This window comes from Periplaneta americana, chromosome 10 (assembly GCF_040183065.1).
Source record: "Periplaneta americana isolate PAMFEO1 chromosome 10, P.americana_PAMFEO1_priV1, whole genome shotgun sequence".
Lineage (NCBI taxonomy): Eukaryota > Metazoa > Arthropoda > Insecta > Blattodea > Blattidae > Periplaneta > Periplaneta americana.
In genome coordinates this window covers 169,936,456-169,955,456 of record NC_091126.1, presented here as the reverse complement: position 1 = coordinate 169,955,456, position 19,001 = coordinate 169,936,456, and the positions used below count along the sequence as shown (strand labels likewise).

The 19,001-nt window shown below is 34.9% G+C and overlaps 1 long non-coding RNA gene across 1 annotated transcript in view; it reads right to left on the bottom strand.

Annotated features, from left to right (window-relative positions):
- Positions 1-2,000: 2,000 nt before the first annotated feature.
- The window catches only part of LOC138707350 (uncharacterized), a 195,044-nt gene continuing 178,043 nt past the window's right edge, over positions 2,001-19,001 (bottom strand). Inside the window, exon 3 of the long non-coding RNA XR_011334189.1 lies at positions 2,001-2,077. This is a non-coding gene — a long non-coding RNA (uncharacterized lncRNA). The remainder of the gene's footprint in view (positions 2,078-19,001) is intronic.

The window sequence follows — 19,001 nt, the reverse complement described above, 5'->3', positions numbered from 1 at the left end:
TTAAAATGTGCCTCAGTGAAATCAGAGTTCGTATAGGTCAGTTTCTGTCAGATGCGTTTCCAATTCAATGTGGGCTAAAGCAAGGAGATGCACTATCACCTTTACTTTTTAACTTTGCTCTAGAGTATGCCATTAGGAAAGTCCAGGATAACAGGCAGGGTTTGGAATTGAACGGGTTACATCAGCTGCTTGTCTATGGGGATTACGTGAATATGTTAGGAGAAAATCAACAAACGATTAGGGAAAACACTGGAATTTTACAGGAAGCAAGTAAATAGACAGGTTTGGAAGTAAATCCCGAAAAGACAAAGTATATCATGTCTCGTGACTGGAATATTGTACGAAATGGAAATATAAATATTGGAAATTTATCTTTTGAAGAGGTGGAGAAGTTCAAATATCTGGGAAGAACAGTAACAAATATAAATTATATTCGGGAGGAAATTAAACACAGAATAAAAATAGAAAATGCCTGTTATTATTCGGTTGAGAAACTTTTATCATCCAGTCTGCTGTCGAAAAGTATGAAAGTTAGACTTTATAAAACATATATATTACCGGTTGTTCTGTATGGTTGTGAAACTTGGACTCTCACTTTGAGAGAGGAATATAGGTTAAAGTTGTTTGAGAATAAGGAGCTTAGGAAAATACTTGGAGCTAAGCGGGATGAAATTACAGGAGAATGGAGAAAGTTACACAACACAGAACTGCACGCATTGTATTCTTCACCTGACATAATTAGGAACATTAAATCGAGACTTTTGATATAGGCAGGGCATGTAGCACATAATGGGCGAATCCAGAAATGCATATAGAGTGTTAGTTGGGAGGCCAGAGGGAAAAAGACCTTTAGGGAGGCCAAGACGTAGATGAGAAGCTAATATTAAAATGGATTTGAGGGAGGTGGGATATGATGATAGAGAATGGATTAATCTTGCTCTGGATAGGGACCAATGGCAGGCGCCAATGAACCTCCGGGTTCCTTAAAAGCCAGCCAGTTAGTAAGTATTATTATTATTATTATTATTATTATTATTATTATTATTATTATTATTATTATTATTTCACGCCATCACAGGAGCATACTTACAATATAGAATAATTTTCTATTTCTTATTTATTGCTACATACAGAACAAAATAAATACATAGCATTGACGTACCCACACCCGTTTGAGCAAGCTCGTCTTCGGGGTACGGTTCATATAAATAGTCATTTTGTACTAAATGGAACATAAATATTCAATATAATTACAAAACCAATACAGGTATTGCAGAATAGGGATAATTACGAATACTATTACATTTTTACTACGTCATATTACTTTTGACCAATAAAACGGTACGGAACGACGTGTTTCAATCAATCATGACTACTCATTCTGCAATTTTTATCACCTCCCTAGCATTTGTTTTCGTTATGTTCCTGGAACTTGTTTGTTTTTATCAACTCTTTAGCATTTGTTCTTTTGTTTGCAAGCATTGTAATTTCAATAATAGTACTATCTTTTAAAATGAATCATGTTTGTTTCATCACCTTTACTTAAAACTTCTGAAACATTTATCTTGTTTATATTATTTGGATTACGTTATAGCTTCTAATGTACGAGATTAAGGATAGTCACGTATCAGAGATTGTTTAATATGTAGACCCTATTGATAATTGAAGTGAAATGCAACTGTTTTAATAAAAATGAAACTGAGTCAACAAACCCTTCTTGACTAGTAATCGGCCGTAGAGTTCAATGAAGATTGTATAGTTGGCACAACTGGTAAAAAGACAACAGTTAATCATAACACACTACTGATATCTGGCGGAATATTTGTAATGAGATGGTACAATAAGACATTTTCAAGACAATTAGTAGTATGTAAATTAATACTGTATCGTATTGGGGTACTTCATTTCTTCTAATCTTTACACACTTTCTTCTAATCGTGTAATAGTCAATTAAATCTCACTAGAGTTTTGATTTTGGAAATTAGTACTCACAAAAGTAACATATGGAATGATCTGCAATCTGGGCGAACGACTTCTATGGTGCTGTGTGCGGACACGTCTGTGTTTCAGTTCCTTCCTGAGAAGCAAAAGAAAATAAGAGGTCTTAGAACTACTTACATTATTATTATTATTATTATTATTATTATTACTATTACTATTACTATTATTATTATTACTATTATTATTATTATTACTATTACTATTATTACTATTACTATTATTATTATTACCATTATTACTATTATTATTACTATTACTATTATTATTACTATTATTATAACTATTACTATTATTATTACTATTATTATTACTATTATTGTTATTAGTATTATTATTACTATTACTATTACTATTACTATTACTATTACTATTACTATTACTATTACTATTACTATTACTATTACTATTATTATTATTATTATTATTATTATTATATGTTTACCTTTGTCAATCTCGTGTTTCCAATAATGCGGCCACTTCTTCGTAGAGAAAGATATTTCATTATATTTATGCAATTGAAAATTATCAAACATGAAGGAAAATACATATAAAACATGCTAAAATATGTACAGAGCTGCAGAACTCATCCTGACGAACGGTAAGTCAATTATTTACAAGTCGTGAAGAAAATTCTCCGGAAAAACAATTAAACAATTTACTTCGGAATATGTATTATATGTCTTTCTAGTGTTAAACAATATTACTGTACCTGGTTAACATGTTTATGTCTGTTATTGACCTTCTTCAGAACTGGTTGTTGCTGGTCTTGGCGCCTTTTGTTTTGTTTCCAGTGGGGGTGTGTTTGTGTAGTGTAATGTGGAGTCAAAGAGTGTGTGTGTTCTGAAATTGAGTTGTGTGTTGAGAATTTAATTTGGATGTGTTTTTGTGTGTCTGTATATTTCGTATTGTTCTAGTGTGTTTAGTTTCTGGCTTTTTGGTTTGATACGAAATATATATACACACAAAAATCACATCCAAATTAAATTCTCAACACACAACTCAATTTCAGAACACACACACTCTTTGACTCCACATTACACTACACAAACACACCCCCACAGGAAAAAACAATACATTATAGTAATAGTCTATTACAATACAAGGATGGGATTTGCCTTTTAAAACATCGAGGAAAAGTTTGAAAAAGAGCAGAGCGTATTTCCTTGGTTTCCGCACAAAGTCTAAAATTCCACATTCAGTATTCCCAACCTAACACACATAACAATTTCCCTCTTCTTTCCGCTTAAGTGACATATTGATTTTACTGCTTTAGGCTTTTAACATATTATTTTTAGAGACGTTCAATATAGTAATAATTATAAATTGAAAACTTACCACAGTAATTTCACCTAAATTGCACTGTTAATTATTGCTTTTAAATATTTTCAAAAATTAAGTAAACTCTACAACTCCACTAAAGTTACTGCATTCGTGATGCAAGTAACATTAAGGAAGCCGTAAAAAAATCAACAAGATTTCAGGCTCGTCATAGACTGGGGGAAAAAAAGACAGACTTATATCACGGCCTGCTGGAGTATAGTAAACACAGAAAATATTTTATAGGAATAATGTTGAAGATAGATATATTTGTTTTCCAAAGTTGCCGTCATTGAACAGAAACCAAGATGGAGATTTCATTGCAACTAATTAGAAATTCCTCTTTCAGGTATGTAATAAACGATCTTCGCACAAAATAATGTACGATACACGAGCGGTATGTTTTCTTTCAATTCTCGGAAATTAAAAAAGCTCAACTACGTTTCGCTTTTTCAAACTTTTCCTCGAACATGAAAACTTCAACATACCGCTCTTGTAACGCAGAATACTATTGTTTCGTATAATGTGTATTAATTAACACTGAATTTTGCGTACGAATTTTACATGCATTGTAGAATTGTACGATTATCAGAGATATAGTCCCTTCCTGCAAGGGCCAATATGCCAAAATGCCCCACATTTGGTAATATTCACGTTAAAAAAAATATCCACTGTTCAAAAGGTTCTGCAGTTGCGAGCGTCGTTAAATAAAACGTAACATTTCCAAGGGATAAATTTTCATAATGACAACAAAAATAATAATAAGTGTCAAAGGGGAATTTCTATATGGTAATATGAAAAACGACGTATTAATCTCATCAGGTTTTGAGCATGGATTTTCAGAGTAGAAAGCCACGGATCTAGGCATTCATTTAACGGTGCGGCCCAGAGCCAGTAACAAACTAAATTTAGTTGATGCAACATCGTTCAATAAAATGTGTAATGCGGAGTGAGACAATAGCGAGGGGGCCAATGGTCACGGGAGAACGGAAAGTGAATTACAAAGGAAAAACGAAAAAAAAAAAAACGTTACGTAATACATGCAATTGAACCGTGCAGTAACAATCATCGACCGGTGTTAGTATTGCCTATTAATCCCATTATTGCTAGTCATAATGAAGTTTACGCAAAAATAACAATCGTAGGTCAATTAGGTTATTTCTGTTGATTTATTATATAGTTCTGCTTCGTTCAATAGTTGCAATTTCAACGTGTTTGTTACCGACGTAATGGAAGTGCTTGTGAAAAAGCATCCATATGCTGTTAGCAGGAGTGTTGACGCTGGGTCAAGGTCAGACTTTTGAGTCCTAAAAATAGTGCTTGTGTGCAGATGAATCTGTATATGACTACGGGCTGCAAAGCAACGCCTATTTGGGGGGGGCAATATTTTTATGGAGAAGAAATATCAGAATGAAGTGAACTCGGGAGAGGAGTAAAACAAAGATGCCATTTATCACCTAATCTATTCAAGATCTACTTGGAGTATTTAGGGAAGAACTGCTTTTCAGAACATGGGAGGCAGAGGTCTGCATCGGACGTTTTCGCTCGAGCGCCAAATAGTTCATAGCATAATCCGATAGGTAGTGCACATGCATGATGGGTAAAATTGTCGCGAGCGATAAATCCTCGAACGGTATAAGCCGAGCGTTAGACATTCGTTCTTGTTACAGTGATGAACTGTGTAGTAACATCATCGATGTTTATCATTTCAAAACTTTGCAGTGTTTAACTAACCTCTCCATAGTACAACTAAAAAAAGTTGAGCGCTGTTTGTGCAGGTATGGTCTAGTATATACAGTCACGAAGCTCAATACGTAATAAATATGCATGCTTAGATAATTGCTAACCACTAGGGTCGCTAATATCGTCTCATTAAAGACAATGTGAAATACTACCGTCACAGTTTATTATTCCTAGCACCCTCACAACTTAAGCTTCGTCACCGTATATACTAGACTGCGCTGTAACAGATAAACAAATAAACCATTGTATCAGGCTTCTTAGTAGCATAAAATAACAAAAAATACTTGAGAAATTGAAAAAGTAACTAATTTTACAATATATTCAGTACAACTGATATGATGATTTACATCAGTGTTTTGCACTGGAATTAAATCGCTCGCTTCAACTCTGTCGAGTGTCGCACCCTCGAGTGAGATACGCTCGGTCATGATACGCTCGTAATAAATAGAAGCACAGTATAAGGTCATATCACCGACATGTCTTATCTTGTATGGAAGGCGACAGATAAGATACACATATGTTTTGCTCACACGGTTAAAATAAGGCTTTATTTTCTGCGTTTATGACAAACGTTTAATGGAACAATGGAACGTACCAAAACAGGAACAAATGTTATGTTTTATTTAACGACGCTCGCAAATGCAGAGGTTATGTCAACGTCGCAGGATGTTCCGGAATTTTGTCCCGCAGGAGTTCTTTTACATGCAAGTAAATATACTGACGTGAAAAAAACAGGAACATGAAGTTATAAATGAAACAGCATGAAAAACTTCGACATATAGTTATTGCTAATTAATAATTATTCAATATTTTATTTACCACATATATAATATGATAGGTCCATACATAGTGTTCCGCCTATATACTGCGACAATGTAGAAACGTTTTACAAAATATTATTGATATAGCATTAGATTAATAACAGTACTGGTACAGAGATAACCTCACAGAAAATATAATAAAACGAATAATCACGTTGCACAACTGTTACAGACGCAAAGATTGATACACTAATTATTATTATTATTATTATTATCATTATTATTATTATTATTACTAGAAAACTTGATACAGTTCTTGCATTATCGTGATTGTGTTCTCCGTTTATAATAATTACATTTACATCCAATAACATCTATCAGATGTGGCAAAAACAAAATCACTCGTTTGAAAAAAAAAAAGAAAGAAAAAGAAAAACATTTACCTACAACATTTATATTACATTTTAAAGCAAGTTTTGTAGTTGTACTATGGAGAGGTTAGTTAAACACTGCAAAGTTTTGAAATGATAAACATCTATGATGCTACTACACAGTTCATCACTGTAACAAGAACGAATGTCTAACGCTCGGTTTATACCATTCGAGGATTTGTCGCTCGTGACAATTTTACCCATTATGCATGTGCGCTACCTATTGGATTATGCTATGAACTACTTTGCGCTCGAGCGAAAACGTCCGATGCAGACCTCTGTAGGCTACATAAGATTTGCTGCTGATATGGCGTTGTTAGCAAAAGAGGATGCGATACTAAGGGATATGCTACAGGAGCTAAATGGCAGCTGTGAGCAGTATGGGATGAAGATAAATTAACTCTTTGCGGCATAATGGGTTTATTTAAATCAACCACAATAAACACACTTTCCATTTTGTTTTAATGTCATGAAGTTATGCCATAGTGGCTTCAAGTAGAGTCACCTCCTAATTTGTACGCAAATTTATGAAAATACAAAATTATGCAAATCCTGCTTTCAGGTAGTAGCTCTCTGTAAAGCAGGTTTGAATAATTTCAATGAGAAATTGTTCCGGGGCCGGGTATCTATCCCGGGATCATTCGATTAGCGCGCGAACGCTCTACCGACTGAGCTACCCAACGAACTATACACGACACCGTCACAATTTCTCCTTTGTATCCACACAAATCAAATGAGCTGACATGAGCCAGAACTCAACTGTGAGTGCACACAAATACTGTGTAACTTAAATTGTGGCTTTTTGTTAACGTGTTCTTGAAACTATTCGAAAATACAAATTGTTTGCAAATTTCATTTCTATTTTATGTATTTTATTTCATTTGACCAATATCCACCTCAAATTTGTTAATTAAGAGTCCTGTGCCTCAAAGGGTTAAGGCAAACAAGACGAAGACCAGAGTTAAAATGTAATAAGGTAAACGTGCGAATTCGAAATGACGCTATAGAGCAGGCCTGCACAAGGTTTGTGCTCTCCGAGCCGGCTCACAACTCATGAGCGGAATGCAGATATTAGCTGCGCTCTGTATAAGTGTGGACTGGAAGAAAGGGGTGATCTCGTACAAATTATACACAAAAGGAAGTACTATTACAAGTGCTAATGAAAAGAATTCCCTTTCAGTGTTTGCAAAACTATCTAGGACTAACATTAATTAATAAAGAAATGTTTATTTTACAGAAGTAATAGAAATTCTATAGCTACTTAAATGTACAATATCATTTTGTTATATTTTTATTTATCAGTACATCAAAATGAGGTTGTATGCTGTTGGCAGCTGAAAGGAACAGTAGCCTACTGATCGTAATGAAACATCAGTTACAGATGTTCGAATTCTGCCTTTATTAAACTTGATTATAGAAAACAGTTGCTCACAAATATAAATGTTGAGCCAAACATAGCAATCATTTTCACAGCCAGCCTGTGTAGTCGTGGATATTATTTCTAATGTTTAGTCTTGTAAAACTCAACCAGGCTAGTAGTATTATTCAAACGGTCTTTAGCCCTTAGATCACATTGAAAATCAATATTTTCGAGCTGTAAATCGTTAAATGTTATGTTCCGTGTTTTAGATTCCTCCATACTGTACTGTAGCAGTAGGCAAGCAACGTGAAACAGTTACTGAGAATAGGCCTACACACTGAACTCCACTAGATAAATGAGTGGTCGTTTCCCTCTCCTCTACCTATAGCAAGTCTATGTCATTCTGACGTATCTTCCTCTCCGTTTCGGCGAGCGGTAAACACAGCTCTCCCGCTCCGAAGGAGCGCGCGCGCTTGTTGAGCGCTGTTTGTGCAGGTATGGTCTAGTATATACAGTCACGAAGCTCAATACGTAATAAATATGCATGCTTAGATAATTGCTAACCACTAGGGTCGCTAATATCGCCTCATTACAGACAATGCGAAATAGTACTGGCACAGTCTATTCTTCCAAGCATCCTCACAACTCAAGCTTCGTCACCGTATATACTAGACTGTGCTGTAACTGATAAAAGAATAAACCGCTGTATCAGGCTTGTTAGTAGCATAAAATAACAAAAAAATTCTTGAGAAATGGAAAAAGTAACGAATTTTACAATATATTCAGTGTAACTAATATGATGGTTTACATCATACCGTAGAAGTGGGTAAAGTCAATCAGTGGGTGTAAAATCGATCATTTGCGATTTTTATTGAACATTATATATTCTCTCAGTTACTTGTTAAAATTTTGTTATGCTGATTTTCATTGCCTTACATTGTAAATGTAGGCGAGAGGGACAACAAAAGCCTGGGAATGCCAATAATGGGAACACGGTGTTATTACCGTTGAAGTGAAAATTGCTATTTTCAAATTTTTCTCTTAAATGAAGACAAAGTCTTACAAACTCTAAATTATAGTCAGCAGTGAAAGGAGACAGGAAGTATACGTAAGTACTTTTCATTGAGATTGTATCCTGAAATAATAATTTTGCATTTCGTAAATGTTAGTATTGAAACATATACGGAACTACGTGTTGGGATCCCTATAGAATATATCAGATAAAATCCTTAGAAAGAATTCAGTATAGGGCAGCTGAATTTGTTAAAGGTAAAAGAGAAGATGGAAACGATACGATAAAAGAACTTAAATGGGAAACTTTGGAAAACAGACGTAGGAAAACTAGAATAACATCATTGTATAGAGCACATCTAGGTCAGAAAGCATGGGTAGACATAACGGCTCGGTTAGAAAAGCCAACGTACTATGGTAGGAACGATAATGATTTTAAAATCAAATGTAGGAATCAGAAAACGGATGTAGGTAAATTCTCATTTTTAAATAGAACTATAAATGATTGGAATGACCTACCTGCAGCGGTCTTTGAGGGCTGTCCTTCCTTAAGGAGATTCTAGAAGAACTTAAAAGGTTGTGTATCAAGTGCAAATTAAAATTAAGTTGACAATTAACATTTAATTTTTTAAGGTAACATGTATTTTATTTAGCCTGACGAGTTACTCCCTTGGTCTGAATTGTAAATTATTTAAAAATAGCGTGTAAGAGGGCCTTAGACTAGAAATGTTTAGTTTAAATGTAGTTCTGTTTATAAGTATGCATAAGGGTGTAATTATTTGTCTTATTTGAACTGTTGTATCAGTGAAGCGAGGTGAGTCAGTGAAGTTATGGTTTTACAGTGCAGTGAATAGTTCCGATCAGTGATAATTTATAGCGTCAATGAAATATGTTCTATAGTGTCAGTGAAATGTGTGCTAAAGTGTCAGTGAAATGCGTCATAGTGCCACTACAGGGAATGAGATGAGAGTAAAGTGAAAGACTATTGAAACTTATGAAGGACCTATACATAATTATGTAGGTTGTGTTGTAAAATTAGGTGTTTTATTTTATGTTTTATTATTATTGTGTTAAATTGTATTGTGTATTCTTATTGTATTGTGTATAAAATTGTATATGTGTTGTAAATTGTATTATGTATTGTAAATTTTATTGTGTATTGCTTATCATTTTAACTGTGTATTGTTAATATTGTATATACCACTGCCACCGGGTGCTTGCCCACTTGCAGTGTAAATAAATACATACATACATATTATTTTAACAAAACTCGTACCTTTGAAGGGTTAAGTCGATCATGCCATTGACCTACTCGAAACAGATAGGACCAGCAGGAATAATAAATTCTTCACCAAAATACCTCCAACTAACACTTATAAACAGAAAAGTGTCATAGTATAGCTTCTATCGATGGGATAGTGGGAAAGAGGAAGACGAAATTATGGTGAATTTCTTGCGTAAGAGAAACACTGCCAAAGGAACTTATTTTGTACACCCCTCTGTACCTTACTATGGGCACAATGTAGTTTCTAAAGTAACATGAGGAGGGGAAGATTTCAAATAACATCTGATATAAACCTAAGCAATGTTGAATTGCATTTGAAGGGTGGTATTTCAAGGTAAATTTTGAATTCTTAAATCTTTGCTTGTTGGCATATGGAGTATTAAAATGTGTTTTTATGTTTTATAAGTTGGCAATCATAGTCACGATTGTACAGTGGAGAACTATAGGCCTAATTCTATCGAATAGTATGATAACAGTAACAAAAGATACACTATATAATGCAATAGGCATATATTGAAGATTATTATTGTTTTTACACCCCTTATAACAAATGAAATATATGTAATACACTTAATTTGTTAAAAAAAACAGTGATCGACTTTACTCCGCAATATTTTAAAATCGATCTTAAGCTAAAACTTCAATGGTAATCGACTTTACCCTATTTAAGCAGGTAACTTCGATCATAAGTCAAATAAAAAAAAACAGTTTTTTTTTATAGATTGTAATTCAATTCTTGTAACGTGTCTTCATAAGTGAAGGATATGGCGACAAAATGCTATTTTCTGAGGAACTTAAATCCATTGCATAACCTCAATATCATTAAAAAATTGCAAAATTTTTGATCGACTTTACCCTCTTCTACGGTACCATTCTAAGTGGGCAGCCACCGTGATGCCACGTGACAGCCTCGGGTTCGTAGGTGCTGTGCCAAAGCCAGCGAGCCCCGAGAGAGAGAGAGAGAGAGAGAGAGAGAGAGAGAGAGAGAGAGAGAGAGAGAGAGAGAGACGGCGAGTGAGTGGGAAAGAGATGGAATACCGATCGCTGAGAGTGGAGTGAGCCAGTAATGTGTATGGACGACATATTTTATGATACATAGAAATAATTCCAGAATTACAATAATCAGCCTTTGCAAAATAATACAACGAAATAAAATTCTTTTTTTTTTTTTTTTTTTTTTTTTTTTTTTTTTTTTTTTTGCTGTAGTTAGGAAGACAAAAATGACATTTCTTTGATTTCACCAACTTAGCTATATCAGGGAAAACTGTTTGATCAGAATGAATGCGTAACACTGCTTCCTACGCAATATCGCACAAACATGACCTAGTTTTACTCTTATTCAGGTCCATGACTGAGAATATGTGTTCCCAAAGGCATGTAGCGCCAAACACAGCAATTAGCTTGCATGCCAATGCGTGGATACGAGGGAACTTTTCGTTCCAAGTTCTTATAAAACGCAATGAGACCGCCTGGAGTATTGTAACATCTACGTTTCAAAATTGTGTGACATTAATGCCTTATCAGTTCTCTTTGAATTTTGACCGAAGCCTGTTCAATATTTAGAGAAAAGAGCGTCATAAAAATGTTCAAATTCCTGCACACGGCGAGAAATTGTTTGTGGAGAGAGACTAATAGGGATATCCTGAACTAGCACCAACAGATAGCGCACGTGTACTTTGTGGGATGCGCTTTGCGTGTGCATTTGTTTTTCGGTATATAAACATTGAGGATATACGTAGTGTATTAGTATATTAAATACTCTTAAAAACAACTACAAATGGCAAATTGTTGTCATGTTCCTATAAGTAAAAACCAGGGAAAGCTTTTTGTCTTCAATCAGGTCTCAAAATATTCTGAATATATGCCTTAAACCTTAAAAAATATAAGTAATTAAATTGCGCCTCGAAAGTATTAAATAAAAGTAACTCCTTCAAGTAAGGAATTGTTGCTACAGTTTCATTTTGGAAGAGGAAAAAGAAAAATTAATAAAAACATATGCAACCTCGACAGCGAGCTATGTTAGCTTAGATTATATGCAGTAGTTGCAGGAGTCTCCAAAGTTCACGCCTGCAGTAAACTCTCGATAAACTAGGATATTTATCATCCAGGATGATCCGTAGTGAAATCCATTTCGTGATTAACATTTTTAATGTACTGTACCCTAATTATTAAAACCATGTTTTAACTTCAAATTTTCAGAATCATCCCACATAGTATTTAAAACTGCATGTCCTTAACCTACAAATCGCACGACTAATCGTGATATTACTGCGATCATATTATATCATCCTATTAAAATCTGCATTTGATCTTTCTGCAACTACAGAAAAAAATACAAGGATTTCAATCTCGATAGTCCCTTCCCTATAAAAAGAAAACCACATTGGTGGCTGCATATCCTGATTTTAGCGTACGGTTCTTAAATACTAATGATTAAAGAGGGCAATATTCACCTTCGACATAGTTTATATTTTTTTATTCGTGCATATTTTTCTCGAAGTTCTCGTTTAGGTTCATGAACATTCAATTTACTTGTATCTATATTCTGCATACTGCAGATTTCCGCACCCATCTCGGGGAATCGCTCAATATTATACAGGTTTACGTTATTATTTATTGTAAATTAAATTAAATTATGAGGTAAGAAAATATTGAATTATATTAAATTATTCTAGGTTATACAAAATAATTGTAAATATGATTAGCGGTAAAACGTCCCACAAGATATCCCTAATGACTGAAATAAGGCCACCAGGGAAGGACGCAATAATTGTGTCGGAATTATTCGGAACTTGGCTCAATGTGCTGCGAAAGAAGGGAAATAGTAATATGCGTTACAAGAGCGGTATGTTGAAGTTTTCATGTTCGAGGAAAAGATTGAAAAAGCGAAACGTAGTTGAGCTTTTTTAATTTCCGAGAACATGAAAACAAACATACCGCTCGTGTATCGTACAATATTTTCTGCGAAGATCATTTATTACATACCTGAAAGAGGAATTTCTAATTAGTTGCAATGAAATCTCCATCTTGGTTTCTGTTCAATGACGGCAACTTTGGAAAACAAATATATCTATCTTCAACATTGTTCCTATAAAATGTTTTCTGTGTTTACTATACTCCAGCTGGCCGTGATATACGTCTGTCTTTTTTTCCCCCCAGTCTATAAATGCGAACTTAAAACAAACGGTAAGGTTATGTAATGATTTATTTTTAATTTTAATACTTTAAGAAAATTATTTATATAACATATTGCAGTAATAACATCGGCATCTGGAATCTTGTTGATTTTTTCACGGCTTCTTTAATGTTACTTGCATCACGAATGCAATAACTTTAGTGGAGTAGTAGAGTTTACTTAATGTTGGCAAATATTTAAAAACAATAATTAACAGTGCAATTTAGGTGAAATTGCAGTGGTAAGTTTGCAATTTGTAATTATTACTATGTTAAACGTCTCTAAAAATAATATTTTAAAAGCCTAAAGCAGTAAAATGAATATGTCTCTTAAGCGGTAAGAAGAGGGAAATTGTTATGTGTGTTACGTTGAGAATACTGAATGTGGTATTTCACACTTACCGCGTATTGGTTTTGTGCGGAAAGCAAGCAAATACACACGATCTCGCACAAAATGAATTTTTAATGACATAACTATACAGAAAATACATACATAGTTAAACGGACTAGATTCTTGGGAATACCAAATTCATTAATAATATAAATAATAAAATAACAACAAGAATAATTAAATTGCTAGCCTTAGGAGAATTGTACGCATGTGTGGAACGTAGCGTAGGCCCTACTATAAAAGCAAACCTTTGAATGTGATACTTTCTTTTGTGTAAGGAGAAACTGTAAGAAGAGACGCCACCTCACAGTACTTTCTAGGTCCAGTAGATGAATTGCTTCTATTGCGTTCTCAGAATTTATACTTGCATAAAATATGGGAGATGTTTGAAGAAAGCAGAACCCCGTGCTCGCAGCTCGCAGGCACCTGTCCAGGACACATGTGACACTAATTCATAAACCGGTTATCTTCCACATTTAAAAGCATTCCTGCCGGCCTGAGGGCGCAGCACTCAAGCGTATTCGCACTTTGGTTTCTCTTAATGTTGTGCGAGACGGGCAGGTACTTATTTCTGGATGGGTCGTGAAACCGCGTGTGGGTCATGTGGGATGTCAGTGATGGATTCAGCATCCAACTTACCTTTCCACTACAAGACTCTCTACTTCCTCCGTGTGTCCTTCATTTCCCAAGTCTATTAATCTTTTAGTTTTTCTATCACTTTCCCACTTCCATTCTTCAATCTTGCTTTAATATTATCGCCCTTAAGGCTGGTTCACAATAAACCGGGAACGGAAACGACAACGAGAACGGAAATAATGTTGAAATAAATGTATTTAAATGTGAGCATTTAAAATTAACTATTGTGAATGCTCTAATTTAAATGGATTAATTTTAATATTATTTCCGTTCTCGTTCTCGTTGTCGTTGTCGTTTCCGTTCCCGGTTTATTGTGAACCAGCCTTTACTCTCAATTCTTCCTCTTCAATTCCATTATTGTCTTTCCTTTTTCGCTTTGTACAGGGGCATCATTTTATTTTTACTAACATTTCTAATATTAACCTGGCTATACCTTTGGATTAACGGTTGAGAACCGGAAACACCGTTTGCTACCCCCTTCCACGACTGGAGTTCGATGATACTGGCATATAATTCAAACAAATCATTTTACTAGGTATAGGAGGGAAGAAAAGTAGTTCATTCATTTACGTAAACTAGGAAATATCGCGATTTTCATTTTGTAAATTTTTATTAGGTTTATGTTTAATCAAAATACAGTATTAACAATAAGGATGCTATTCATAGACATTTCGCAGCACGCGCTACGAGCATACTAAGTTAGCCCCGGCTATCCACTGGTTACTTGTACAGAATTCAAATCATATACTATCCTATCACTAACACTGGTTTATGAATACGAAAAACGCTGATCATCCACCGGAAACCCGCGCTAAAAATGTCTATGAATACGGCCCTAAGTGTTTTTACTGAAGAACTGAGCTATCCATTCGGACGTATTCATTATGCAGTGTATATTATACTGTCTATAGCACATAAGCGTACAATTTAGGGAATGAAATTAAATTGAAAAATAATCATAATGTGGATATTTAAACACACTTTTGAGGATGGTGGCCGTTCATTTCGAAACAGGCTTCAGTTCTTTTGTGCATATTATCGCACTATAGATTATTCTACCTCATTCCAATTAGTAGTTTCGTCCTTCGTACTAGTAACTCATGTTGAAATAATTCTGTACCTACTATATAAAAGAGTACCTTACGTACTGTAAATTCAATCTTCACTTCTGCCCGATCCGAAAAGATAAAATTACTCAGACATGCTATCTACTGTCCGTCCACGTGGTTATGTCGCAGGGTCGTAGAAAGGGGGGAAATCAGGTGATAGTTAATTACTTAACGAGACCCTTTTATTTAAGTTATTTTAAACAACTGTATAATATTACGTAGACGTCCAATTCCTAACGGAAATTAATGCTTTCAGAAAAGAGCTAAGACAGTCTAGCCACTAGTCTTTACAGATGGGCGAGCAGTAGCGGGGAAGGGGACCGGGATGAGACGTAGACAAACGGGCGACAGTACCTGTGCGAAAATATGATTCAATATTGAAAGCTCTTTCGTCACTGGAAAACGCGAACATATTTCTGGAACGTAGTACACTCACTAACACAGTATACGCGGCCTTGGTTCTGTGTGGAGGACGATTGGAAGTTTACTAGAAGAGGGGGTGGTAGTGAAGTACATTAAAATCTCAGGTACAATAAAAATTGAAGTAAAATTAAAATGATATCCCTGTATATCAATTAATTAAATATCCACTTCACTTTCTATTATTACATCTTCTTCATAACAATAGGCTTAGCATTAAATTATTCCATAATTTCTTTACTTCTTCATTTTAAATGGAGGAAGTGCACTTTTCACTAATTTTCCTACACGTTACTTTAACATTTTTTTCTCAGAACATATAGGTACTTTGGAAATAAAAATTGGCATATTTCATTCATTTAGTGATCTGCCCAAGGGCAGGTCTTTCACTGCAAACCCAACTTTCTCCAATCTTTCTTATATTCTACCTTTCTCTTAGTCTCCTCATATGATCCATATATCTTAATGTCGTCTATCATCAGATATCTTCTTCTGCCCCGAAATCTTCTCCCGTTCACCATTCCTTTCAGCGCATCCTTCACTAGACAATTTCTTCACAGCCAGTGACCCAACCAATTCCTTTTTCTCTTCCTGATCAGTTTGAGCATCATTCTTCCTTCACCCACTCTTCCCAACACAGCTTCATTTCTTATTCTGCCTGTCCACTTCACACGTTCCATTCTTCTCCATATCCACATTTCAAATGCCTCTAGTCGCTTCTCTTCACTTCGTCGTAATGTCCACGTTTCTGCCCCATACAATGCCACATTCCATACAAAGCACTTCAATAGTCTCTTCCTCAGTTCTTTCTCCAGAAGTCCGCAGCAGATGCTCCTTTTTTATTAAAAGATTCCTTGGCCATTGCTATCCTCCTTTTGACTTCCTGACAGCAGCTCATGTTTCGGCTTATAGTACACCTCAAGTATTTTTTTAATTTTTATTTTATTGGGTTATTTTACGACGGTGTATCAACATCTCAGATTATTTAGCGTCTGAATGAAATGAAGGTGATAATGCCGGTGAAATGAGTCCGGAGTCCAGCACAGAAAGTTACCCAGCATTTGCTCGTATTGGGTCGAGGGAAAACCCCGGAAAAAACCTCAACCAGATAGCTTGCCCCAACCGGGATTCGAACCCGGGACACCTGGTTTCGCGGTCAGTGGCGCTGACCGTTACTCCACAGGCGTGGACCTCAAGTATTTGAAGCTGTCCATTTGCACTACTGCCTCATTTAGAATTAGCAAGTTCACCTTCTTTATTTTTCTTTCTGTGATCATGGTCTTCGTCTCATTTGCATTTATCTTCATCCCATACGCTCACAGCTGTCATTTAGCTCCTGTAACATATCCCTTAGTATCATCTCTTCTTGTATCAACAAAGCTATATCAGCAAATATTATGCACTTTATTCATCTTCCTCCTACTATCACTCCTCCCATGTTCTGAAAACAATTCTTCACTAAACCTTCCAAGTAGATGTCGAACATGGTATGTGATAAAGGGCATCCTTGACGTACTCCTCTCCTATTTCACTTCCTTCCGACATTTCTCTTCCTATCCCGACTTTAATATACACTCTTGGTACATCACTAAAGAATTTTAATATTTAAAAAAATCATCTAGTGTTTTTATTATGAGAATTTGTGTAGTAATTGATTCAATGGCGTAGATTTTCATGACTTACACTTTTACTACGTCAAACTACTTTTGACCAATAAAACGGTACTGAACGACGTGTTTCAACCAATCATGGCTGCTAATCTTATAATTGTTATCCCCTCCCTAGCATTTAATTGTTTTCGCCAACACTCAAGCATTTTTTCCTTTGTTCGCCAACGTTGTACTTCCAATAATTTTACCTTTTAAAATGATTCATGTTGATTTCATAATCCTTAATTAAAACGTTTCTTTCATTTATCTGGTTTATATTGTTTAGTTTATGTTATAGCTACTGCTGTATGAGATTATGATAGTCACGTATCAGAGATTGTTTAATATATATTGATAATTGAAGTGGAATGAAACTATTTTAATAAAAATGAAACTCAATCAACAAAGCTTTCTTGACTAGTAATCGTCCACGGAGTTCAATGAAGATTGTATAGTTGGCACAACTGGTAACAAGAGAAGAGCTCATAACACTACTGCCATCTAACGGAATATTTCTAATCATTAGATGGTATAATAATACATTCGAATACAGTTTAGTGTTTTCATAAGTCAATATTTTATTGTATTGGAGTATTTTATTTCTTTTAAGCTTTATATACTTACTTCTAATCGTGTAATAGTAAATTAAATGAACTTTTTAGACAAAACCGTATTTTTCATTTATAAATTTCACCGACTTTTCCAGAGATTGAACAGGAACTCTCTTATTGAAATCTGCCACCCAGAAAGCTCTAGATGTACCTTTGTTGTATGAAGCTGAGAATATTCGAAAATGGAATTAAAGTGAAAAGTTGTATGCAGACAGATAATCGCTTGTTTGTTGCTTCGATACCGGTATTGACAATTGAAACTCTGGAAAGACTTCAAAGAACTAATTTAATTGGAAGTCTGTATTCACAGAACTGAAGCATTGGTTGCCTCATGACGCGTCTACTTTGTGTGGACGCTGGACGTACTATTATAAACCCCTACCTGCACTGGCAACAATACAAGATCGATGAGAATATTGGGTTTCAGTTATCATATGGTGATTTCTCATACTCCGCGACGAAACAGATCTTTCTACGCTAGGAGAACTTGTAAGGGTATAGAAATACGTTTTATGTTGCACACGAAACGCAAGGAAATTGTACTTCAAAGTATTGATAGCTTTTTGAAGCAACCTAGCAAAGTACGGAAAATAACCGTTAATTCCAAATTGTTTTCAATCTTCAATCTTGAGAGATATTTTAAATTTTCAGTAAAAAACTAGCCCATAAGAATCCATTAAATTTGGGGTGTCAGCAAAACATTAATGTTACAAAGTTAGGAGCAACTGCGTAAGGCAGCATTTCTCAAACTATTTTGAAATGAGGACCACTTTTTTAAGTCAGAACAGTTCCGCGGACCACCTTACTTTTGTTCCCTTCGAAAGCAAATTTATCATTTTTGTAGCATATTTTGACTCCAGTATACTCATATTTTAAAATAGAATTAAATAATTTTAATACTTTCTAATTATATTTTTGTAGTTAATCACATGTAACATAAGAAATTATGTGCGTTTTTGATTCATTGCTTGCTTGTTAGCAGTTAGTTGTTTGAAATCCTTCTTATGTGGTACACGCTAGTAGTTGTCCATGTCTCTGTTAAATAGTACCCATTATAAATAATGGAAAACTGGCTTCGATCCGGATCTTTGCAAAGAAAGGA